Source organism: Ranitomeya variabilis, chromosome 1, assembly GCF_051348905.1.
Source record: "Ranitomeya variabilis isolate aRanVar5 chromosome 1, aRanVar5.hap1, whole genome shotgun sequence".
Classification (NCBI taxonomy): domain Eukaryota; kingdom Metazoa; phylum Chordata; class Amphibia; order Anura; family Dendrobatidae; genus Ranitomeya; species Ranitomeya variabilis.
In genome coordinates this window covers 947454780-947481362 of record NC_135232.1, presented here as the reverse complement: position 1 = coordinate 947481362, position 26583 = coordinate 947454780, and the positions used below count along the sequence as shown (strand labels likewise).

At 43.2% G+C, this 26583-nt stretch overlaps 1 protein-coding gene and 1 long non-coding RNA gene across 6 annotated transcripts in view; one reads left to right on the top strand and one right to left on the bottom strand.

Moving 5' to 3' along the window:
• Nucleotides 1-7928, bottom strand: part of LOC143791716 (uncharacterized) — a 53888-nt gene extending 45960 nt beyond the window's left edge. The window contains exon 1 of the long non-coding RNA XR_013219908.1: nucleotides 7625-7928. This is a non-coding gene — a long non-coding RNA (uncharacterized LOC143791716). The remainder of the gene's footprint in view (nucleotides 1-7624) is intronic.
• Nucleotides 1-26583, top strand: part of INPP4B (inositol polyphosphate-4-phosphatase type II B) — a 1036387-nt gene that overhangs the window by 668582 nt on the left and 341222 nt on the right. The gene's annotated exons all lie outside the window — the stretch shown is intronic.

Sequence of the window (26583 nt, the reverse complement as noted above, 5' to 3'; positions counted from 1 at the left end):
ATTGGGGCTACTACTTGGGTTGGGCCTACTAACGGTGTCTGCTCCTTGGTGTTCTCCAGGTTTTTTTTCTTGAGCTTCAATCTTCGGGCTTTCGGCCTATATTTTTAATATTAAACTGCATTGGGCCTAGTAGTGTGGTTGGGCCCTTAAAACGGTGTCTGCCGCTCCTGGGTTTTCTCCTGTTTTGTTTTCCTGATCTTCAATCTTCAGGCTTTTGGCCTACATTTTAAATATTAAACTACATTTGGCCTACTACTTTGGTTGGGCCTAGAAACGGTGTCTGCCTCACCTTGGTGTTGTCCTGTGTTATTTTCCTGAGCTTCAATCTTCAGGCTTTCGGCCTATATTTTTAATATTAAACTGCATTGGGCCTACTAGTCTGGTTGGGCCCTTAAAACGGTGTCTGCCGCACCTTGGTGTTGTCCTGTGTTATTTTCCTGAGCTTCAATCTTCAGGCTTTCGGCCTATATTTTTAATATTAAACTGCATTGGGCCTACTAGTGTGGTTGGGCCCTTAAAACGGTGTCTGCCACTCCTGGGTTTTCTCCTGTTTTGTTTTCCTGAGCTTCAATCTTCAGGCTTTCGGCCTATATTTTTAATATTAAACTGCATTGTGCCTATTAGTCTCGTTGGGCCCTTAAAACGGTGTCTGCCGCGCCTTGGTTTTGTCCTGTGTTATTTTCCTGAGCTTCAATCTTCAGGCTTTCGGCCTATATTTTTTATATTAAACTGCATTGGGACTACTAGTCTGGTTGGGCCCTTAAAACGGTGTCTGCCGCACCTTGGTGTTGTCCTGTGTTATTTTCCTGAGCTTCAATCTTCAGGCTTTCGGCCTATATTTTTACTATTAAACTGCATTGGGCCTACTAGTGTGATTAGGCCCTACTAACGGTGTCTGCCGCTCCTGGGTTTTCTACTCCACTGAACAAAGCAATGCCGCCTGGTTAGTCCAGTTACCAATTTTGAACTGCATTTAGCCCACTTTATTATTTGGGCCTATATCTGTGTTTCCTCCTCATCCTGCCCATTGCCCAGCCAGTGCTAGATGAGTCTTGTGGTACATTGACCCAGGCCACTACATTCCCCTTGCACGCTACACAGCCACAATCTGACCCTGCTGAAAATCAGGTTCCCCTTCCCGCATACTATACCACCTTACACGGTGACAAAGAGCAGGGGTGTCAAACTGCATTCCTCAAGGGCTGCAAACAGGTCATGTTTTCAGGATTTCCTTGTATTGCACAGTTGATCATTTAATCACCTGCACAGAATGATTCCAGCACCTTGTGCAATGAGAAGGAAATCTTGAAAACACGCATGGTTTGAGGCCCTCGAGGAATGCAGTTTGACACCCCTGACAAAGAGGAAGGTGCAGATGAAAGTGCAGGTTCCTTCATCAGGTGGGGGGGCATACTCGTTGGCGACGTCACTGGCACAGGGCCCCTCAGAGTACGCAAAAGTGTCGCTGCCGGTGGGAGGCGCCCCCGCCGTGCAAAGACACCGCCGTACTTTAAGGGGCCCAGTGCCAGTGCCAATGCGAACGAGTGGGCCCCCCTGCTTGATCAGGATCACAGCACTTGCAAAGTTGAAATACTTACCTCTCCCTGCTCCACCACCGTGACGTAGTCTGCGTTTCCTGGGCCCACGAAAAACTTAGCCAAATGACCCCCAATTTCCAACCCCTAACTATTGTTATAAGGTAAATTAAGATTGACAAGCTTCAGTAACAAGAATTGATGTTTTTGGCATTAAAATGGGACTGTAGGTGTTTTCCTGTCCTCCACTCACTACCGACTTTGATTCCCCATTGACTTGCATTGGGTTTCGTGTTTCGGTCGGATCCCCGACTTTTCGCAATAATCGGACGATTTCATCCAACCTGACTTTTGCCAAAGTCGGGTTTCGCGAAACCCGACTCAATCCTAATAAAGCAAAAGTCGCTCAACTCTATTAGAAAGAGCCTGTAAGTACTACGTTCATTGCTTAGGAGACTAGTCACCATTGATAGACTGCAGAGGTGATCAGTAACCTAAGCAACAAGCATTACACTATAACATTAAAAATCCTTCCATTCTTGAAAAATGAGATAGCCCTTTTAATAGGAATCTGTCAGCAGGTTTTTGCAATGTAATCTGAAAGTACTATGATGTAAGGACTGAGACTGATTACAGTGATGTGTCTCTGGGCTGTGTGTTCCTGTTTCAATAAAATCTGTGTTTTATCAGCAACAGAATATCACTCCAGGACTAGTTATCTTGTGCTTCCTAGTCAACAGCTCTGTGTTATTACCACTGATTAGCTACTTTCTACCAATGTACAGTGTACACAGAAAGCTGTGAAAACTGAAAAGTCGTGTGGTTGAAGTTACGGAAATCCAACATGACCATTTTTTTCTTGACATCAACAATAGGAAGACAATCCCAGTTCCCCCTTTACACGAAAGATTATTGTCAACTGGTCCCAATTAAATCAGTGGGGTTGGACAATGATGTGTATCATCATGTTACAATTCTAGAAGGTCGTTATATAAAATGAGAATGTTGGGACTAGAATTTTCAAACTAACACTGAAGAGGTTTCTTCACTTTAGGAGCATTGAGACTATAGAGCTTTTGATGAAATCTGTTGTGTTAGAGATCTATTTAACCCCTTTCTGTCATCGGACGTACTATTCCGTCCATGTGGGGTGGGCCCTAATTCCCAAGGACGGAATAGTACGTCCAGCACGATCGGCCGCGCTCACGGGGGGAGCGCGGCCGATCGCGGCCGGGTGTCAGCTGCCTATCGCAGCTGACATCCGGCACTATGTGCCAGGAGCGGTCACGGACCGCCCCCGGCACATTAACCCCTGGCACACCACGATCAAACATGATCGCGGTATGCCGGCGGTACAGGGAAGCATCGCGCAGGGAGGGGGCTCCCTGCGTGCTTCCCTGAGACCCCCGGAGCAACGCGATGTGATCGCGTTGCTCCGGGGGTCTCCTACCTCCTATCCCTGCAGGCCCCGGATCCAAAATGGCCGCGGGGCTGCATCCGGGTCCTGCAGGGATCACTTCCGGGTGCCGATCAGGCTGCAGATGAAAGCTGCAGCCTGCACGGCTGTAAGTGAGATCGGAGATCTCACAGAGTGCTGTGCACACTGTGAGATCAGCGATCTGTAATGTCCCCCCCTGGGACAAAGTAAAAAAGTAAAAAAAATTCCCACATGTGTAAAAAAAAAATAAAAAAAAAAATTCCTAAATAAAGAAAAAAAAAAAAAATATTATTCCCATAAATACATTCCTTTATCTAAATAAAAAAAAACAAACAATAAAAGTACACATATTTAATATCGCCGCGTCCGTAACGACCCCACCTATAAAACTATATCACTAGTTAACCCCTGCAGTGAACACCATAAAAAAAAAAAAAAAAAACGAGGCAAAAAACAACGCTTTATTCTCATACCGCCAAACAAAAAGTGCAATAACACGCGATCAAAAAGACGGATATAAATAAACATGGTACCGCTGCAAACGTCATCTTGTCCCGCAAAAAACGAGCTGCCATATAGCATCATCAGCAAAAAAATAAAAAAGTTATAGTCCTCAGAATAAAGCGATGCCAAAATAATTATTTTTTCTATAAAATAGTTTTTATCGTATAGAAGCGCCAAAACATAAAAAAAATGATGTAAATGAGGTATTGCTGTAATCGTACTGACCCGAAGAATAAAACTGCTTTATCAATTTTACCAAACGCGGAACGGTATAAACGCCTCCCCCAAAAGAAATTCATGAATAGCTGGTTTTTGATCATTCTGCCTCACAAAAATCGGAATAAAAAGCGATCAAAAAATCTCCCGTGCCTGAACATGTTATCAATAAAAACGTCAACTCGTTCCGCAAAAAACAAGACCTCACATGACTCTGTGGACTCAAATATGGAAAAATTATAGCTCTCAAAATGTGGTAACGCAAAAAATATTTTTTGCAATAAAAAGCTTCTTTCAGTGTGTGACAGCTGCCAATCATAAAAATCCGCTAAAAAACCCGCTATAAAAGTAAATCAAACCCCCTTTCATCACCCCCTTATTTAGGGAAAAATAAAAAAAATTAAAAAAATGTATTTATTTCCATTTTACCATTAGGGCTAGGGTTAGGGCTAGGGTTAGGGTTGGGGCTAGGGTTAGGGTTGGGGCTAGGGTTAGGGTTGGGGCTAGGGTTAGGGCAGGGGCTAGGGTTAGGGCAGGGGCTAGGGTTAGGGCTGGGGCTAGGGTTAGGGCTGGGACTAGGGTTGGGGCTAGGGTTAGGGTTGGGGCTAGGGTTGGGGCTAGGGTTAGGGTTGGGGCTAGGGTTAGGGTTGGGGCTAGGGTTAGGGTTAAGGCTACAGTTAGGGTTGGGGCTAAAGTTAGGGTTAAGGGTTGGGGCTAAAGTTAGGGTTAGGGTTTGGACTACATCTACGGTTGGGAATAGGGTTGGGATTAGGGTTAGGGGTGTGTCTGGGTTAGAGGTGTGGTTAGGGTTACCGTTGGAATTAGGGTTAGGGGTGTGTTTGGATTAGGGTTTTAGTTATAATTGGGGGGTTTCCACTGTTTAGGCACATCAGGGGCTCTCCAAACGCGACATGGCGTCCGATCTCAATTTCAGCCAATTCTGCGTTGAAAAAGTAAAACAGTGCTCCTTCCCTTCCAAGCTCTCCCAGTGCGCCCAAACAGGGGTTTACCCCAACATATGGGGTATCAGCGTACTCGGAACACATTGGAGAACAACTTTTGGGGTCCAATTTCTCCTGTTACCCTTGGGAAAATACAAAACTGGAGGCTAAAAAATAATTTTTGTGGAAAAAAAATATTTTTTATTTGCATGGCTCTGCGTTATAAACTGTGGTGAAACAATTGGGGGTTCAAAGCTCTCACAACACATCTAGATGAGTTCCTTAGGGGGTCTACTTTCCAAAATGGTGTCACTTGTGGTGGGTTTCTACTGTTTAGGTACATTAGGGCCTCTGCAAATGCAATCTGACGCCTGCAAACCATTCCATCTAAGTCTGCATTCCAAATGGCGCTCCTTCCCTTCCGAGCCCTCCCATGCGCCCAAACAGTGGTTCCCCCCCACATATGGGGTATCAGCGTACTCAGGACAAATTGGACAACAACTTTTGGGGTCCAATTTCTCCTGTTACCCTTGGAAAAATACAAAACTGGGGGCTAAAAAATAATTTTGGGGTGAAAATGTTTTGGTTTTTTTTCACGGCTATGCGTTATAAACTGTAGTGAAACACTTGAGGGTTCAAAACTCTCACAACACATCTAGATGAGTTGCTTAGGGGGTCTACTTTCCAAAATGGTGTCACTTGTGGGTTTTTTTTACTGTTTAGGTACATTAGGGCTCTGCAAACGCAATGTGACGCCTGCAGACCATTCCATCTAAGTCTGCATTCAAAATGGCGCTCCATCCCTTCCGAGCCCTCCCATGCACCCAAACAGTGGTTCCCCCCCACATATGGGGTATCAGCGTACTCAGGACAAATTGGACAACAACTTTTGGGGTCCAATTTCTCCTGTTACCCTCAGGAAAATACAAAACTGGGGGCTAAAAAATAATTTTTGTGGGAAAAAAAATGTTTGTTTCATTTTTACGGCTCTGCATTATAAACTTCTGTGAAGCAGTTGGTGGGTCAAAGTGCTCCCTACACCTCTAGATAAGTTCCTTAGGGGGTTTACTTTCCAAAATGGTGTCACTTGTGGGGGGGTTTCAATGTTTAGGCACATCAGTGGCTCTCCAAACGCAACATGGCGTCCCATCTCAATTCCTGTCAATTTTGCAGTGAAAAGTCAAATGGCGCTCCTTCCCTTCCGAGCTCTGCCATGCGCCCAAACAGTGGTTTACTCCCACATATGGGGTATCAGCGTACTCAGGACAAATTGTAAAACATCTTTTGGGGTCCAATTTCTTCTCTTACTCTTGGGAAAATAAAAAATTGGGGGTGAAAAGATAATTTTTGTGAAAAAATATGATTTTTTATTTTTACGGTTCTGCATTATAAACTTCTGTGAAGCACTTGGTGGGTCAAAGTGCTCACCACACATCTAGATAAGTTCCTTAGGGGGTCTACTTTCCAAAATGGTGTCACTTGTGGGGGGTTTCAATGTTTAGGCATATCAGGGGCTCTCCAAACGCAACATGGTGTCCCATCTCAATTCCAGTCAATTTTGCATTGAAAAGTCAAATGGCGCTCCTTCGCTTCCGAGCTCTGTCATGCGCCCAAACAGTGGTTTACCCCCACATATGGGGTATTGGCGTACTCAGGACAAATTGTACAACATCTTTTGGTGTCCATTTTCTCCTGTTACCCTTTGGTAAAATAAAACAAATTGGAGCTGAAGTAAATTTTGTGTGAAAAAAAAGTTAAATGCTCATTTTTATTTAAACATTCCAAAAATACCTGTGAAACACCTGAAGGGTTAATAAACTTCTTGAATGTGGTTTTGAGCACCTTGAGGGGTGCAGTTTTTAGAATAGTGTCACACTTGGGTATTTTCTATCATATAGACCCCTCAAAATTACTTCAAATGAGATGTGGTCCCTAAAAAAAAATGGTGTTGTGAAAATGAGAAATTGCTGGTCAAATTTTAACCCTTATAACTCCCTAACAAAAAAAAATTTTGGTTCCAAAATTGGGCTGATGTAAAGTAGACATGTGGGAAATGTTACTTATTAAGTATTTTGTGTGACATATCACTGTGATTTAATTGCATAAAAATTCAAAGTTGAAAAATTGCAAAATTTTCAAAATTTTCGCCAAATTTCCGTTTTTTTCACAAATAAACGCAGGTAATATCAAAGACATTTTACCACTATCATGAAGTACAATATGTCATGAGAAAACAATGTCAGAATCACCGGGATCCGTTGAAGCGTTCCAGAGTTATAACCTCATAAAGGGACAGTGGTCAGAATTGTAAAAATTGGCCCGGTCCATAACGTGCAAACCACCCTTGGGGGTGAAGGGGTTAAAAGAGGTCTGCATTGAGAGAAACATCATACAAAGACATGGTATCTGTAGGAGACTGTTGTGATGGGTAACTAATCCAGAGATTTATTCTGATTACTACATTGAAGTTAATAAGGATATGATAGGATAGGATATGGCTTGTAGGATAATTTATTAAGCTGAATGAATCTTTCTTTTTTAACCTTACCATATAGCTGTTAATCAAAGAAAATGTAGGAACAAACATGGTCGGATATCCCAAATCTTGGTATTACTAGTCAGTTTTTTATCCCTCCACAACTCTGCAGGGATCTATCTCTCTTATCTGACCATGTGTGTGCTTTATTTTGGTTATATATATATGCACACACATTCACTATGTGTGTGCATGTATGTATTACATATAGGTATAAATATATATATAAAAACAAATTCCCCCTGGGTATTTAAATCATCATGGGCTCGTTATCTTTATCACGCTTAGTTCTTGGGCATGTTTATATGTACTACCATAGCAACATGACGCTATGTGCAGGCTCGAGATGTATTTAAATAATTTATTCAAGATGGCGCAGCTCACATCCGGTTTGCGCACACAGAAACATAGATAAGCGTCTCTAATTAGACAAGCATTTTATTGCTGTGATTACCTAATACTCTTGACACTCCGGAGGCAGGACTCATATCTTTTTTTGCATTTGTTATTCACGGGCACTATTGTTATTATGGACACTTCCAGTGCATGGCATATGGTGGTGTAGGCACTTGTTGCCATAACGATATGACACAACGGGCACTTCCGGTTGACTCACACAAGATGGGGCTGAGTATATCCTGGAGATAGACAGGTGCCTCTAATTGCTAGAGGCGTTTCTTGATCTAGATCTCCTTAAATAGACGGTCCAGTCCACAGGGAAGCAAATGCACCCCTTCTGAGGAAGATTGAATATCGAAACGCGTATTAAGGGGTACACTGGTACGTGACTTCAGACAGGTTGTATCTTAATTACCTTTGATATTTTTCTGTGCTGGTATCGCGGTCTATTTGACCAGTCCAAGCCATGGTGTGCACATTGTGTTTTGATTTTCCTTTGAGGGCTATGGACTTTACTGGTTCGATTATACTATGATAAAAAATGTTCTCCTCATACCCTTTGCCCTCAGATGAAAAGCGGACACAATTGATATGTAATCAGATACTAGATATGTAATCAGATATTTGATTGATTTATTTATGCTTTATTTGATTTTGTTGCACTATGCACTTTACCTAATCTCCACACTACATTGTGGATTGGCCATATTACTTATATGACCAGCATAGATGTTATTATACTCATTATTACCCCATTTTTATTATCAGGTTTTTACATCTCTCTTTAAACTGTCTGTTGGAGTATTATTTGATGCATGCTATCTTGCATAATTTGCATTATTGTACTCAGCTTATTATATCATTATCATGTACAGTGTTTGCGTTTTTTCTCATCATCTTTGTGGTTAAGATGCATTTCCAACCTTTAATGTGCTTTTTACTAAATGTATGTACTTTAATAAAATTATTTCTTTATGAGAGTCTATTCTGGAGGACTCTGTTTGTTCCTACATTTTCTTTGGTAAACCTTATGGTCCTCCTTTTTGGTATTTTTTGAGCTAATCATTTTTTATTTTATTTTTTCATATAGCTGTTAATGTTTAGACTTTATTGCGAAATGGTGTATTTATGTATTTTACTCACTTATAGAGCACAATTAATTACCACAGAGATCTATAGACTTAATCTTCACTGTGCCCACTGGGGCTCACAATCTAAACTCCCTACCAGTATGCCTTTGGAGCATGGGAGGAAAGTGGAGGAAACCCCCGCAAACACTGGGAGAATGTACAAATTTTTTGAATTTTTGCAAACGTCCTTGGTGGGATTAGAACCCAGGACCCCAACGCTGCACAGCTGCTTTGCACTGAGCCACTGTGCTGCCCCAGGCATAAATTGATTTTAAGAAGTCAAAAGATTGTGAAAAAACATTGAAAAAAAACATTAAATTATATTTCTTGTTGCTTCTTAAAATTAATTTAGTCAAAGCAGGTCCAAATGTTTTTGGTATTCAGTTTGTGTGGTTGTCTCATTTCCCTTTTTAGTAAATTGACATCTTATCTCTTTCCCAGCCACTGATCCGGAGTTTGGGAGCTAAGTAAATAATTTATATTTAATTTAAAAGTCTCTTGCAGAACTATGATTTCTGTTCTCAGCACAACTTGGTGTGTGATAAACAAAGCGCAGTCTTCTTCGATCTACTAAATGTAGCATACCTGGTTATCTGCACAAGCAAATGTTCGGAATTGCTTAATATTCATTAGACTCTGCCCTGGATAGAATGAAATCTACCAGCCGTGCCGTGACAGGTGTCACAATATGGTTTACATCTCAAAAAAGATTTTTTTTTCCCTAGAAGTTTACCTTTTGCTAAACTCCTAATAAAAAATTTCTAACGCAAGGCCGAGTTGTTTCCTCTCCAGCTATATGAGCACAGCAGGGCATCCAAGATAAGTGCTGAGCAGTGAAAATTAGTTCCTTGATGCAACTCAAATAGATATTGAAGACGACACATCCAGTTTAACAATGAGTTTTCTCTTTAAATTTTCGTCTCTTTATTTTTTTCCATCTTTATTATTTTTGCACAGACACATCCTTTCAATCTGACCCAACAGGACATTAATCTCACATTCCCGGGTTTGTGTGCTTGAAATGCATGGCATGTTTGTTGTTTTGATAGCGGCACTGCACCAGTGGTACTTTACATTCACAGCGTCTGACACAGCTAATGATGGTTGTTCCCCAGACATTTGAGAAGCTGTTTGTTGATTTGTGTGCTGGTAGCATTCAGAAGTAAAAGATTAATTTTATTTCTCCGTGGGTCCACTATCCTATGTAATTTATGATCACGTTTGTGGAGTGATATCTCAATATTGCAGTTTAGTAGACAGTCTAATTGACCGATGCAGTTAAAATTCTCCATTGTTACAATAAACATGGGAATTTCAGGAAATCAGAGACGCGTAGGACATTAAATGCAGCTGGTGGTACTGAATCATATCGCCAAACCCTTCCAGTGTCAGATGTCAGATTAATGTTGTGTGCTATTGAGTTTTGATTTTAGCTTTAACTTTCAGGGAAGTTAATTTTCAAGCTGGAAAAGATATTCTAAATGATACAGATGGCAGCCATTTGTTATAGAAAGAAGGCATGATCGAGTGCTTGTCACGTGAGGTTGATTGCTCATTTCACTTTAAAATAAGATACCAGATTATAAAAGGATTAAAAACGGTACAACACCATGGTGTTAGGGCTAGTGGAACGCACCAAATAATTAGAATAGATAGAGTAAGGTGTGTTCGCAGCCCGGGGTCCACCGTGCAGAGATGGAACCTGCTGCTAAGTAATGACGGACTATATGGCGGTACAATGTGGATACACACGGATTAACTTCTGCCTGGGTGGAGGAAGTGAACCCTGTTGCGTCATAGGGCTGCGGTACCCCACCAAGAGTGCAAGCAAGGAGTCCCAGAACTCAATCCCAACACACAAGATTTGAGTTCATATAGACCTCTTGCACTCGACACCGCAACTGGGGTGTCAGAGAGAAAGAAATAATATTAATAAAGTTGCACGAGAGTGCGTGCGGTGCCGCACTGGCGGACGCCACTAACCACCCAGGCTTGGGTCAGGAAAGCGCAAGGCGCCGCACTGGAGGTCACAATAGACGCAATAGATGCTGTTTTGTGTGTTACGTGCTGATGCTAAGTCGGGCACTAGATATCAATCCACCTTACGCGAGCAGTCATTCAATAGGGATGGGATATTTAAGGACGACTTGCACTTATCAACACACACACATATACAAATGTACACTAGCGCATGGCTGTGAAGTCATGTGAACCTTTTATAGCTGCAGCATGTACAGGACCTTCCCAGAAGGACCAATGGGAAGCTGCCACAGAAGTTGAGCACCTTCAGGACCTTCCTGGAGGACCAATGGGATCTGCTGCAGTATCTGAGCATGTGACCCTCGATCTCCAATGGGAGATCTTGCCCTGGGCATGCTCAGAAGGGGAAAAGCAAGACTTAGTCCCAAAAGCGTCTGCTCGCCGCTGCCCAGCACTGGCTTCAATGGCAGAAGCTGAAAAAACAGCAGTAACCCTATGCACAGAGTGAGACTGAGCAAGACGCTGGGACTGACATCTCCGTTGAGCAGACTCCACTGCGGCTGGAGAAGAATGGGAGACCGCAGCGGAGATGGTTCGAGATTCCCCCTGTGCAGAGGCGGGAACTCGACACCTAACACATGGCGTCTTATGTCTTGCTTATCTTTTGATCAGTAGCATAGTATGGGTGTCATTATCAAAGGTTTCATAGGTTTTAGGGATAAGAAGTACTGTTTGTCTACGTAGAGATTGTCAGCTGGTGTGGAAAGTCTTGAAGGCTGGTCTATGTTCCTTGGACAAAAAATGCAAATTCACTCTCCTCACTCTCCTCTGGAAGGAAGGAAAGCTGTCTCTCTGTTTCAACTTATTAGTGTATATGCACATGACTTTTTTTCAGGTGGTTCCTGCCTAGTGCCCACCTGAAAAAGCACTATAAAAACGACAAAAAGGAATGAACATATGCACTGCCATGTCAAAATGACTTGCTATGCAAATATTTTGTCTTTTTGAGGTGTTTTTTACCTCTTCAGGTTGTGAAAGCTATGCAGTTACTTAAAGATGTGACCTGACCAGTCACAGCGGCTTCCAGTAATTTATATGCACAATTTAGCAAAAAAGTCACAAAGAAAATGACGGGGAAGAAGCCAAAGAAGATGTTTCAAGAAAAATACCACCAGCATATGTACATAACTTTAGAAGTAGCTATTTAACTTTTAGCAAAAAGAGGAAAGGTATGCAATAAAAAATGGGATCACCAATACAATAATGCTATACAAAATAACAATTTCTTTATTGAGAACAACACACAAAACACATTAAAAACACTTAAAAGGCCTCCACCACATGAGTAGAGGTGGCGGGTCCACAATACAACTTTACAAAAACAATATATTGCACAAGAATACACTGATAGGCCACATATAATATACAATAGACCTTGACCACAGTTGTAACCGTTCCTAGGTCAAAAGTCCGTAAATGGTAATATGCATAGGTACAATCATAATATATGCCACCTAATGTATAAGCACACCACAATAGTAGGAGATATACTTGAGCAGCCCAATGAGCCCCACAGACTGCAGCACACAAAAATTGTATGAAGGAGGTACTAGAAAGAGTACATATGGCAGGCCCAAAAAATTTTTTGCTGCCCAAAATACTAGGTGTGCTAGTGCTGTTCTATTTTGTCTCACCACCTATAGTCTATGCAAACTGGTAATAGTGTTAGCAAAGTGCCACCAGATAATCCTAGAGCCATAAACATCAGCCTGTCACCAGCTTTCAACAAGAGCCCCGGCTGCAGACTGCACAAAGTATCTCACCAAAAGTAACATGCTAAATTTCTGGTGTGCTGGGCATAGTGTACCCCATTGACCACATCAGTGTCCTGGACCAGGACACTCTACTCATGTGGTGGAGGCCTTTTAAGTGTTTTTAATGTGTTTTGTGTGTTGTTCTCAATAAAAAAATATTTAGAATTGAGAGTCCTCAGTGGTTGATACCTTTTAATTGCTAACTGAAAAGATGGTAACAAAATGCAAGCTTTCGAGACTACATACGTCTCTTCATCAGGCAAAGACTACAACAAATTCTGAAGAATCACATATTTATGCACAACATAGTATAGAGAAAAAAAAAAAAAAGGAGGGGGAAAAAAACCATGGATAAGCCAGGTGACATGAAGCAGAATTACCATGGGTGATAAACAGTTACGTCCATAAATATTGGGCCAATTCTTAAGTAAGGATTGTTTTATTGTCCTGTGATTAGGGTCTCTGTTGTGATGACCCCACATTCTTTCCTGTTCTCAATAAAGAAATTGTTATTTTGCATTATTGTATTGGTGATCCCATTTTTTATTGCATACCTTTCCTCTTTTTGCTGTATCTTATGTGAGTATGCAATAGGTGATCCCGAATCTTTATATTGGATGGTGCCTGCTCTAACATATATTGAGCTATTTAACTTTTAACATGGCTTGCAATATGATAAAGGACTACTTTCTTTCTAGATAAGAGGTATTTTGTAATTTGCATACAATGCTGCTTAAAATTATTGACAGCCCTCAATTTTTTTCATAGATGGTACAATATCTTCAGAAATAAATGGAAATATACTAAAGTTATATCCTCAGGATTTTTTAATTAGTGGCCCAAAGAAATAGAACAATAAAACATTGTTTTTCTACTTTCATGTTGCAATTTCAAAGAAAAAACAGCATGTGCAGTTTAAAGGCACGCAAATTAATACTTGGTTGCACACCTTTTAGCACTGTTGACAGGCTTCAAACATTTCTTGTAGCCATCTATAAGCTTCTTGCACTTCTCAGCTGGTATTTTCTCCCACTCTTCCTTTACAGTTTGCTGAAGCTCTTGAATGTTTGCAGGGTTCTTTTTCCCAATGACAGATTTCATCTGACCCCAAAGACTGTCAATGGGATTGAGGTCAGGACTCATTGCTGGCCATTTTAAAACAGTCCAGTTTTTCTTTTTCAACCATTTCTGTGTACTTTAGGATGTGTGCTTTGGGTCTTTGACTTGCTGGAGGACCCATGATCTTCGACTCAAACCAAGTTTTCTTACACTGGGTAGAACTTTTCGCTCTAAAATCTCTTGATAATTCTCCATTGCCAGACACAGCAAAGCAACCCCACAGCATTATGGATTCTCCACCATGCTTAACTGTTGGTAGGGTGTTAAGGTTCATTGTGCCGTCTGTAAACAAACTGTTGCTTTGCATTGCCAAAAACCTCTATGTTTGTGTCATCTGTCCACAGAACATTTTCCCAGAAGAATTGTGGTTTGTCAAGGTACTTTTTGGCAAAGATCAGTCATTCCATTTTATGTCTTTTCTTCAGCAATGGGTTCTTCCTTGGCCTTTGCCCATAAAGTTCTGCTTGGCTTATTGTGCGGCATATGGAACTTATTAAAACCATGACCCAAGCCTGCTCCAGGTTGACCATCAGGTCTTTGGATGTTTGATATGGTGTTATTGCCACCATTCACAACAACCTTCGAAGACAGGGAGGTTCTTGACTGTACCATGCTTGGCAGACTTCTTAATAACATTGCACACTGTTCAAACTGGAATACCAAGGTCTTTGGAGATGGCCTTATACCCTTTGGAAGTCTTGTGTTTGCTAATAATAGCAGTTCTGATGTCCTCAGATAGCTCCTATGTCTTCACCATTGTGACAAAGAAACAGGGCCTAGCATGTGGCTTTTTAAAACACTGAAGTCATCATTCATTGGCTAATTCATGTCACATGGGCACCGGCAATTAAACACAGTTGATTCCCATTTGTGATTTACTACAGGCAAGTAGTGATGAGCGAGTATGCGCATTACTCGAGTTTCTCCGAGCATGCTCGGATTGTCTGAGTATTTTGGCATGCTTGGAGATTTAGTTTAAGTCGATGCAGCTGCATGATTTGCAGCAGCTAGACAGCCTGAATACATGTGGGGGTTGCCTATTTGTTAGGTAATCCCCACATGTATTCAAGCTGTCTAGCAGCCGCATATCATGCAGCTGCGTCGACATAAACTAAATCTCCGGACACGCCGAAACACTCGGAGACCACCCGAGCATGCTCGGAGAAACTCGAGTAAAGAGCACACTCGCCCATCACTATAGGCAAGTCAAAATGTGTTTCCATACTAATTTAATGTAAAGGGTGCCAATACAAGTGTCACAGCAAGCTTTAGGTTTTTTGGTATTTCCCTCCCATTTTTTTTGTTTGAAATTATTGTTTATCGTTTGCTTTGTTGTATTTAACACGAGTGCTCTATACAAAAAACTGTTTCACTTTATTCTTTTTTTTCAGAAGATATTCCATTGACGATAAGCAGGACTGTATATGTATCTATGTGTGTATATATAAATATATACACTGCTCAAAAAAATAAAGGGAACACTTAAACAACAAAATATAACTCCAAGTAAATCAAACTTCAGTTAAATAAATTTGTCCATTTAGGAAGCAATACTGTTTGACAATCCATTTCACATGCTGTTGTGCAAATGGAATGGACCACATCTCAGTACCAATGCTTTCTGGCTGATGTTTTGGTCACTTTTGAATGTTGATTGTGCTTTCTCACTCGTAGTAGCATGAGATGGATGCTACAACCCACACAAGTGGCTCAGGTAGTGCAGCTGATCCAGGATGGCACATCAATGGGAGCTGTGGCAAGAAGGTTTGCTGTGTCTGTCAGCATAGTGTTCTGAGGCTGGAGGCGCTACCAGGAGACAGGCCAGTACACCAGGAGATGTGGAGGGGGCCTTAGGAGGGCAACAACCCAGGAGCAGGACCACTACCTCAGCCTTTGTGCAAGGAGGAACAGGAGGAGCACTGCAAGAGCCCTGCAAAATGACCTCCATCAGGCCACAAATGTGCATGTGCCTGCACAAACAGTTAGAAACTGACTCCATGAGGATGGTCTGAGTGCCCGACTTCCACATATGGGGGTTGTGCTCACAGCCCAACACAGTGCAGACGCTTGGCATTTGCCACAGAACACCAGGATTGGCAAATTTGCAACTGGCGCCATGTGCTCTTCACAGATGAAAGCAGGTTCACACTGAGCAAATTTGACAGACATGACAGAGTCTGGAGGTGCCGTGGAGAGTGATCTGCTGCCTGCAACATCCTTCAGCATGACCAGTTGGGCAGTGGATCAGTAATGGTGTGGGGTGGCATTTCTTTGGAGGGCTGCACAGCCCTCCACGTGCTCGCCAGAGGTTGCCTGACTGCCATTAGGTACCGAGTTGAGATCCTCAGACCCCTTGTGAGACCATATGTTGGTGCTGTTGGCCCTGGGTTCCTCCCAATGCAGGAAATTCCAGGCCTCATGTGGCTGGAGTGTGTCAGCAGTTCCTGCAAGATGAAGGAATTGAAGCTATGGACTGGCCCACCCATTGCCCAGACCTGAATCCGATTGAACACATCTGGGACATCATGTCTCGCACCATCCACCAACGTCACATTGCACCACAGACTGTCCAGGAGTTGGCGAGTGCTTTAGTCCAGGTTTGGGAGGAGATCCCTTAGGAGAGCATCCGCTGCCTCATCAGGAGCATGCCCAGGCATTGTAGGGAGGTCATACAGGCACGTGGAGGCCACACACACTACTGAGCATCATTTCCTTGTTTTGAGGCATTTCCACTTTACAACTGGGATATTTTATTCAGTGATATCTAGGATGCGGTATTTTAGTGTTCCCTTTAATTTTTTGAGCAGTGTGTATATACATATATATATATAATGTCTTTAAAACTGGAGACTATATAATTGCCTTTTAAAATACTGAATATACTAATTTCATCTTTAAAGTGAATCTCTTTAAATCCGATATAATGCTTAAACATACATAAACTATTATGCAATTTGAATAATGGGAACCTGTCACCTGATTCTTGCTGCCGAAACAGTGGGCACAGTGAATCAGAGCCAAGCTGTATGATTGCAGCCAGGTATAATTTTCTCTTAAGTACTCCAGCATTTCAGAAAGAATATACTTTGAAGTTCCAGCCAGGGACCAAAACCGGAAACCAGACAAATCTGGCGCCACTCCCGACCAGTTTCTTTCAGCGCTGATACAGGTGATTAACAGTTCTCTCCATTGTGTGTACATCAGGAGAGATCTATTAATCAACTGAAGTAGAGCTGAAAATAGCCATTCGAGGGTGGAGCTGGTCTAGTATCGTCTATATGATCCCTGGCTGAATCATTTACCTAGGACACAAACCTAGAATAAAGGTGTCAATGGTTGTACCAAGATTGCAAATTACCACCTATCCATAGGAATATGCCATATATAGCTTATACCATAGCTCCTGGCCAGTGGGAGTCAAACCACTTGGTCCCTCACAATTACTAAAATTGTTTGAATGATGCAGCAGCTGAGCATGTTCACTGCATGTGGAATGAAGGAGATAGTTAAGCTCCATTGAAGTGGGAGACACAGGAACCCTATTCTCTTGATATTGGGATTACCAGAAATTATCAATAAATGTCCTACCCTTTGGATGGGTGATAAATTGCAATCTTCGTACAACCCCTTCTTCAAGGGAAGCTAAGGAGGAACTGATGGAATAAGAAGGGCATTTCAGATTAGTTTTAGACTATTAAGGCATATACTGCAGTCATAAGTGTGTCTTTGCTCGAGTGAAACCAAGCTAAAAAAAAAATAAATATATTATTTTTACATCTTAATTTAAAATCTGTCTTAATTTCCTAGGGTGATTTGTCATACTGAATGTATTGAAAAAAAAATCACAGATTTTGGTGCAGTTTTTCATCCATTTATTTTTTAATTAAGAGTAGATTGAGAGAAAAAAATGAAATACAGTATATAAGGAGGTCTTCTGCTTCCTGCTGGATTCACTTTTGGCTTCAAGTGAAAAAACTGCATCCAAAAATGCACAAAAAAATACCAAAAATTGTTGTGTGAAACCATGCATAGTTTACATAGTGTATAGTCTGCCGTGTAAAGACTAGTACATGCTGTCATATACTGCCTGTGATCTAGGAAGTGCTATTCTTCTCTGCTTATGGATGGGGTTTGCTCTTATTCGTGCACAGTATGGTGTTTTTAGGTTAGACAAGAAACTTTCATTGCAGTGATGCTTCCCCATAACAAGAGAATTTTCTTAAAAGACCTGCTTCTTAGCAGATGGCATCTCACTGCTATTCTATGTGAGGAGCACTTTATTTAACTTTGTAGATGCTGTTACTATGTGCTAAAACTTTCCATGAGCCTGTCACCCTATTAATGCATTTTTTCTCTTCTGGAGTTTTATATGTTGTGAGTTACTATGGTGATTAGTTATTTCTGTGCTGTCAGTGCCGGTAGACATGGATCTAATGCATGCACATCAATCTAATGAAGCAGATAGAAGTTTTACTCACATATTATCGCATATGGTGCCATTACCGTAACATTAACCAAAGAGTGGGCTAAAGAGGCATTAAGTCATTCAGAGGAGAAAAGTAAGAGGAGGCAATAGGAGAAGCAGCACAACATTAAAGAGAAGCTGTCACCTGCAAGAATGCTACTTACTTGTAGCCATAGTGGTAATCTGCAGGTGCAAAGCATTAACCCCCTCCCTGTCATGTCGGACACTGTTCAGACCAGGTCATCTGACAGACAGCGGTAATTCCGCGTTTGACCACTGTTTGCTCTTTGGCGTCGGCTAGTTTTCGTCTGGCTGCTCCGGGGTTAATTTATCTGATCCTCGGATTGGAAGCTGGGCCATGCCCATTTCCTTTAAATGGTTCTCCTGATCTTTGGGCGTCGCCGATTATAGCGTCTGTCTTATCCGTAATTATCTCGGTTCGGAGTGGAGAGCTGGTTGTTGGAGAATCGTTGCTGGCGGTGTATTTTCCTTGTCTTATTTACTCCTTCCTATATTTGTATTTATTTTGCCCTGCACCGTTATAGTGTATTCCAGATTGACTGCGGCGTGGTGTATATTTTCCTTTATCCTTGTTTGTTATAACTGTGGGTATTGGTCTATTGCATTCACTGGGTGGTGGGCGGTGGTATTCAGTCTAGGACTGAATCAGGAGTTAGGGTGAGGGTGGAGGCCTGAACATGCACACCTTCAGTGTAAACTTCAGGTAGAGGGTCAGACAGGGTTTCCCTAGTCTGAGGGAAATTGCAGGGGCCCGGGTTATTAGCTCTCGCCCTCCTTGTATCCCCGTGACATTATAATCGGCCTAACAAAAAAAAAAGGGGTTCCTTTTTTTTTTTTCTCTTCTCTGTGTTTTGTCATGGATCCCATGACTTCCATAACCCACCAGTTGGAGGCGCTGTCCCTACAGGTCACTGAGTTGAGGGGAGCAGTGCAGCAACAGGGACTAGCAGTATCTAATATACAGGCTGGAGCGACAGGAGGAGTTAATGAGCCCAAGTTTCCTTTGCCTGAAAAATTTGCTGGGGAACGCAGTAAATTTGTTTCTTTTCGTGAAGCTTGCAAACTGTATTTTCGTATGCGCCTGATCTCCTCTGGTAATGAGGCTCAACGTGTGGGCCTGGTGTTGTCATTATTAAGCGGGGATCCCCAAGCATGGGCATTTTCGTTGCCGTCTGATTCTGCTGCATTTAACTCAGTGGAGGGTTTCTTTTCTGCTCTAGGACACATTTACGACGATCCAGACAGAATGGCTCTAGCAAAATCTAAGTTACGCACTATTTGCCAGGGGGAACGTGTTGCAGAGGATTACTGTTCTGAATTTCGCCGCTGGGCGGTTGACACTCAGTGGAATGAGCCAGCATTGCGTAGTCACTTTATTCATGGAGTTTCTAATAGGGTTAAAAAAGCCCTCCTGATGTACGAAACTCCTGCTTCACTAGATTCCGCTATGAGTCTTGTTGTCCGCATTGATCGCTGTTTACGTCAGGGGAATCATGAGACGCCGCCTGTGGGTGAAGGTTTAGATTCACGTGAGGTTGCTGCAGGTGAGCCCACGGAATCTATGCAAATCGCAGGGATGTCACATGTTAAGAATCGTACCCCTGTACTCAGGAAGCAGGGAGCCTGTTTTTTCTGCGGTAAAACTGGTCATTTTATTAATATCTGTCCTCTGCTGTTAAAGAAAAACGCAACGGCGGAAAACTTCTGAGCTCAGAGGGTGTGGAGGAGTCCAGTCTGAGCTTATGTATATCCTCCATGATGATTTCTCAATGCATGCTCCCTGCCAAAATTGTTGTCGCTGGCAGAGAGATACCAATCACTATTTTTGTGGATAGTGGTTCCGCCACAAATCTCATTGATGAGGAGTTTGCGCGCACTGCTGGTTTTAAGATTTAAAAACTGCCTCATCCTATCCGTGTGGTCACCATCAATTCTGCTCCTCTTCCACAGGGGAGATTACTGAGTTCATGGCTGAGGTTAAACTCCACATTGGGGTTCTTCATTTCGAGCAGGTCACATGTAAGGTGCTCAAGAGTCTTCTGGCACAATTGGTTCTGGGTTTTCCATGGTTGTCTACACACAACCCGGTGATTGACTGGAAAACTCAGGGCATAATCCAGTGGAGTGATTTCTGTCAGAAGAATTGCCTGGCCACATGTGTGTCCGCTGTGACTTCAAGCGTTCCTGAGTCACTTCAGGATTATGCGGATGTGTTCTCTGAGAAGGGTTGTTCAGAGTTGCCGCCACACCGCTCCTATGACTGTTCTATCAGGTTTAAACCAGTGGCCAAGTTGCCTAAAGCAAGGATGTTCAACATCTCCGGTCCGGAGAGACAAGCGCTCAAGGATTACATTTCTGAAAGTTTGAGCAAAGGGCACATCAGGCCGTCATCCTCGCCGGTGGCAGCAGGGTTCTTCTTCGTGAAGAAGAAAGATGGCGGATTACGCCCGTGTTTGGATTTCAGGGAGTTGAACCAGATTACGGTTCGTGATCCATACCCTATGCCACTGATACCTGACTTGTTCAACCAGGTGGCAGGTGCTAAGTGGTTTACCAAGCTTGACCTTAGGGGGGCGTACAACCTCATAAGAGTCCGTCAAGGTGATGAGTGGAAGACGGCTTTTAATACCCCCGAGGGTCATTTTGAAAATTTGGTGATGCCTTTTGGGTTAACTAATGCACCTGCAGTGTTCCAACATTTCATCAATGATGTGTTCTCGCATGTCTTGGGGAAATTCGTTATCGTGTACCTAGATGACATCCTCATATATTCTTGCGACCGTGATGCTCATTTAGATCATGTCAGGCAGGTGTTACAGCTTCTCAGAGAGAATAAGCTGTATGCTAAACTTGAGAAATGTGTATTTTTTGCTCAAGAGTTGCCGTTCTTGGGTTATATTGTGTCTGCTTCTGGTTTTAAAATGGACGCCGCTAAGGTGCAAGCGGTGCTGCATTGGGAACGTCCTGATAACCTGAAAGCACTTCAGCAGTTCCTTGGGTTTTCTAACTACTATAGGAAATTTATCAAGGATTTTTCTATCATTGCTAAACCGCTAACTGACATGACTAAAAAGGGTACCAATTTCTCCGTTTGGCCTGAGGCCGCTGTTCGCGCATTTGAATTTCTCAAGAACAGTTTTGTTTCAGCCCCCATTCTTGTGCAGCCAGACGTATCTAAACCCTTTGTCATGGAAGTCGATGCGTCTGAGGTCGGTGTGGGGGCGGTACTATCTCAAGGCTCATCCTTGAGTGGTTTGCATCCGTGCGCCTATTTCTCAAAAAAACTGTCGTCCGCTGAACGTAACTACGATATCGGCAACAGGGAGTTGTTGGCTATTAAGTTGGCCTTTGAGGAATGGTGACACTTCTTGGAGGGGTCGGTACATCAGGTCACTGTTATTACCGACCATAAGAATCTGCTGTATTTGGAGTCTGCCAAGCGTCTGTCTCCCAGGCAGGCTCGCTGGGCATTGTTTTTCACGCGGTTCAACTTTGTTGTCACTTACAGACCAGGGTCTAAAAACACTAAGGCGGATGCTCTGTCCAGGTGTTTTCCGGGGGGAGAACCTCGGGAAGACCCAGTACCCATTCTCCAAAAGGGTGTTGTGGTTTCAGCCCTCACTACCGAGGTTGAGGCTGAGATTGCCGAGGCTCAGGAGGAGGTACCATCTGAGCTTCCCATCAACAAATCTTTTGTACCGCTTCATCTCCGCCTAAAGGTGTTGGCGGAGCATCATGATACTGTCCTGGCTGGCCACCCAGGGGTTAGAGGTACTTTGGAGTTGGTGTCACATCGGTTTTGGTGGCCCAAAATCCGACAGGACGTGGTCTCATATGTGTCAGCTTGCACCACATGCGCTAGGGTGAAGACGCCCCGCTCCCGTCCTGTTGGCACACTACTTCCGCTGGAGGTACCTAGTAAGCCATGGACGGAAATCTCCATGGATTTCATCACTGATTTGCCTCCCTCAGCTGGGAACACGGTCATTTTGGTGATTGTGGATCGGTTTTCAAAAATGTCGCACTTTGTGTCGTTGCCTTCTTTACCTAACGCTAAGACTCTTGCTCAGGTGTTTGTGCAGGAGGTGGTCAGGCTTCATGGAGTTCCGTCTGACATCGTGTCAGATAGGGGTACTCAGTTTGTAGCAAAATTTTGGAAAGCATTTTGCTCACGGCTGGGGATCAAGTTGTCTCATTCGTCTGCGTTTCATCCCCAGTCAAATGGTCAGACCGAGCGTATGAACCAAAATTTGGAGCAGTACTTGCGCTTAGGGTTGAGTGAAATGGGTCGTTCATTTTCATAAGTCGCCGACTTTTGGTAAAGTCGGCGTCTCATGAAACCCGACCCGATCCCTGTGTGGGGTCGGCCATGCGGTACGCGATCTTGGCGCCAAAGTCGCGTGTCGTATGACGCGTTTAGCGCCATTTTTTCGGCCAATGAAGGAGCGTGGGCACAGTGATGACATAGGGGTTAGGGCGTGTACGCCCATCATCATTTTATCGCTTGTGCGCAGTAGCGATTTGGAATGTGTAAAACGAAATTTTCAGTGCTGGGACGGAGGAGAGAGAGAGAGAGAGAGAGAGAGAGAGAGAGAGACAAAAAAAAAAATATCCCCACTAAAGTGCATAGGGTTTCGTGTTCCGGCCGATCCTCGACTTTGCGCAGTAATCGGCCGATTTCGCCCGACTCGACTTTTCCAACAGTCGGGTTTCGCAAAACATGACTCGACCCTAAAAGAGTCAAGGTTGCTCAACCCTACTTGCGCTGCTTTGTCTCTGATAACCAGGAGGAGTGGTCTACCTTTCTTCCTTTGGCTGAGTTTGCCATCAATAATCACCGCCAGGAGTCGTCTGGGGAGTCTCCTTTTTTTGTGTTTACGGGCTACATCCTCAGTTTTGTACGTTGAGTCAGAGAGGCTCTTCCGGCGTTCCGGAGGAAGACCAGTTAGGAACACAGTTGTCATCAGTCTGGAGGAGAGTGAAACAGCGCCTGTTGAGTGTGGGTGCTAGGTACAAACGTGTGGCTGACAGTAGGCGTGTGCCAGGTCCGGACCTGAGTGTGGATGACTGGGTGTGGTTATCCACAAAAAACATAAGACTCAAGATACCATCCCTTAAATTGGGTCCACTGTTTATTGGTCCATTTAGGGTCACCGCCGTCATTAACCCAGTAGCGTACCGACTGGAGCTCCCTACGGTGTATAAAATACACAACGTGTTCCACAGGTCTCTTCTTAAGAAGGTGGTGGGTTCTGTGGACGCGGCGCCTATGCCACCTCCAGTCTTGGTGGATGGTAACCTAGAATTTGAAGTCTCCAGGGTGGTTGACTCTCGTGTGGTGTGCCGCACTTTACAATATTTGCTACACTGGCGTGGTTATGGGCCTGAGGAGAGGTCCTGGGTACCAGCCTCGGACATTCATGTGGATCGGCTGGTCAGGTGTTTTCATCGTCACCATCCGGACAAGCCAGGTCCTATAAGCCGTGAGGGCCCTGGGGTCCCTCGTAGAAGGCGGGGTACTGTCATGTCGGACACTGTTCAGACCAGGTCGTCTGACAGACAGCGGTAATTCTGCGTTTGACCACTGTTTGCTCATTGGCGTTGGCTAGTTTTCATCTGGCTGCTCCGGGGTTAATTTATCTGATCCTCGGATTGGAAGCTGGGCCATGCCCATTTCCTTTAAATAGTTCTCCTGATCTTTGGGCGTCGCCGATTATAGCTTCTGTCTTATCCATAGTTATCTCGGTCCGGAGTGGAGAGCTGGTTGTTGGAGAATCGTTGCTGGTGGTGTATTTTCCTTGTCTTATTTACTCCTTCCTATATTTGTATTTATTTTGCCCTGCACCGTTATAGTGTATTCCGGATTGACTGTGGCGTGGTGTATATTTTCCTTTATCCTTGTTTGTTATAACTGTGGGTAGTGGTCTATTGCATTCACTGGGTGGTGGGCGGTGGTATTCAGTCTAGGGCTGAATCAGGAGTTAGGGTGAGGGTGGAGGCCTGAACATGCACACCTTCAGTGTAAACTTCAGGTAGAGGGTCAGACAGGGTTTCCCTAGTCTGAGGGAAATTGCAGGGGCCCGGGTTATTAGCTCTCGCCCTCCTTGTATCCCCCTGACACTCCCATTCTTTGATGCAGTTTAAGGAACTGAGCCCACATCATTCCCGGGATATGATGACTGTGTTGTTCAGCCATCATGTGTCTTTAACAGCTGCAGCTGCTGTTAACCTGTTTAATACAGTTGTCAATTTTTGACAATGGCATTTATATCACACAACCCGGGGGGCACATTGGCACCCCTGATGAGTTGCCATGACTCCCGATGGTCTGCTAAAGACCCCTGTGCATGTCATGATGGTACTCCTATGAAAGCCAGCCTGTGACTGACAGTTAATAGGAGTCCGTGATTTTTATATAGTGTAAGTAATTAGACAATCACAGGTTAGAGTCCCCTAAGACAACTGCAAAATGCAGTGAAAAAAATATAAATGATTAAACTACCTTCATGTTCCCCATTGAAAATAAAGAAATAAAGAAAATTTTAAAAATTTCACATATGTGAAAATTGATAAAAATAAAACAAAACACCAGAATTGTTTTATTGCTGTCTCTACACCTCAACACATTGGAATTTGTGGCTGTTAAAGCATTGCATTCCCTTAAAGGGAACCTGACAGCAGGATTGTGCACAGTAACTTAAAGACAGTGTCAGGTCGGTTCCGTTATACTGATTAAAATGATACCTGAGTTGATGAAATCCGTCTTGTGGTTGTTGTTTAATCTTTATTTTCAGCTTTGAGTTAATGATATGTTCGTGCTTCAGGATGGCCTGTGTGGGGGTCTTCATGTGGTGCTCTGATTAGTTATTCATGTGTATGACTTCTGACAGGTCACTGATCCCTCAGTGACCTGTCCCCTATGTTACTTAATGAATATTATATATATCTTGGAAAAGCAAAAAACCCTTCTGCATGCAAGCACCAGTGGTGGTATGGAAAAAAAAATTAGTTCAAGATGCAAAATACAAGGCCTCACCCAGTTCTATCATCCTGAAAAAATGAAGCTTTTTTCATTCACTCATTCACTATATAATCAAAACAGTCTGCCGAGCCTGACTGACAGCTACTGCATGTACTGAGCAGTATGAGATTTCATTGATAGCAGCAGGGTGGAGGGACACTGAGGGCCTACTAATCAGGTTAGTTAGGTCTCTCCAGAGATGCTCAATTGGGCTTAGGTCAGGGCTCTGGCTGGGCCAGTCAAGAATGGTCACAGAGTTGTTCTGAAGCCACTCCACTCCTTTGTTATTTTAACTGTGTGCTTAGGGTCATTGTATGGTTGGAAGGTGAACCTTCGGCCAGGTCTGAGGTCCAGAGCGCTCTGGAAGAGGTTTTCATCTAAGATATCTCTGTACTTTGCCACATTCATGTTTCCTTCAATGGCAACCAGTCGTCCTGTCCCTGAAGCTGAAAAACACCCCCATAGCATGATGCTGCCACCACCATGTTTCACTGTTGGGATTGTATTGGGCAGGTGATGAGTAGTGCCTGGTTTTCTCCACACATACCGCTTAGAATTATCACCAAAAAGGTCTATCTTCATCTCATCAAACCAGAGAATCTTATTTCTCATAGTCAGGGAGTCCTTCATGTGTTTTTTTTTAGCAAACTCTATGCGGGCTTTCATATGTCTTGCACTGAGGAGAGGCTTCCGTCGGGCCACTCTGCCATAAAAGCCCGACTGGTGGAGGGCTGCAGTGATAGTTGAATTTGTGGAACTTTCTCTCTTCTTCATACTGCATCTCTGGAGTTCAGCCACAGTGATCTTGGGGTTCTTCTTTACCTCTCTCACCAAGGCTCTTCTCCCACGATTGCTCAGTTTGGCTGGACGGCTAGATCTAGGAAGACTTCTGGTGGTCCCAAACTTCTTTCATTTAAGGATTATGGAGGCCACTGTGCTCTTAGGAACCTTGAGTACTGCAGAAATTGTGTTGTAACCTTGGCCAGATCTGTGCCTTGACACAATTCTGTCTCTGAGCTACTTGGCCAGTTCCTTTGACTTTATGATTCTCATTTGGTCTCACATGCACAGTGAGCTGTGAGGTCTTATATAGACAGGTGTGTGCCTTTCCAAATCAAGTCCTATCAGTTTAATTAAACACAGCTGGACTCCAATGAAGGAGAAGAACCATCTCAAGGAGGATCACAAGGAAATGGACAGCATGTGACTTAAATATGAGTGTCTGAGCAAAGGGTCTGAATACTTATAATCATGTGATATTTCAGTTTTTCTTTTTAATTAAATTTGCAAAAATTACTACATTTCTGTTTTTTTTCAGTCAAGATGGGGTGCAGAGTGTACATTAATGTGAAAAAAATGAACTTTTTTGAATTTACCAAATGGCTGCAATGAAACAGAGTGAAAATTTTAAAGGGGTCTGAATACTTTCTGTACCCACTGTATTTGTTCTTTTACTCTCTTTCT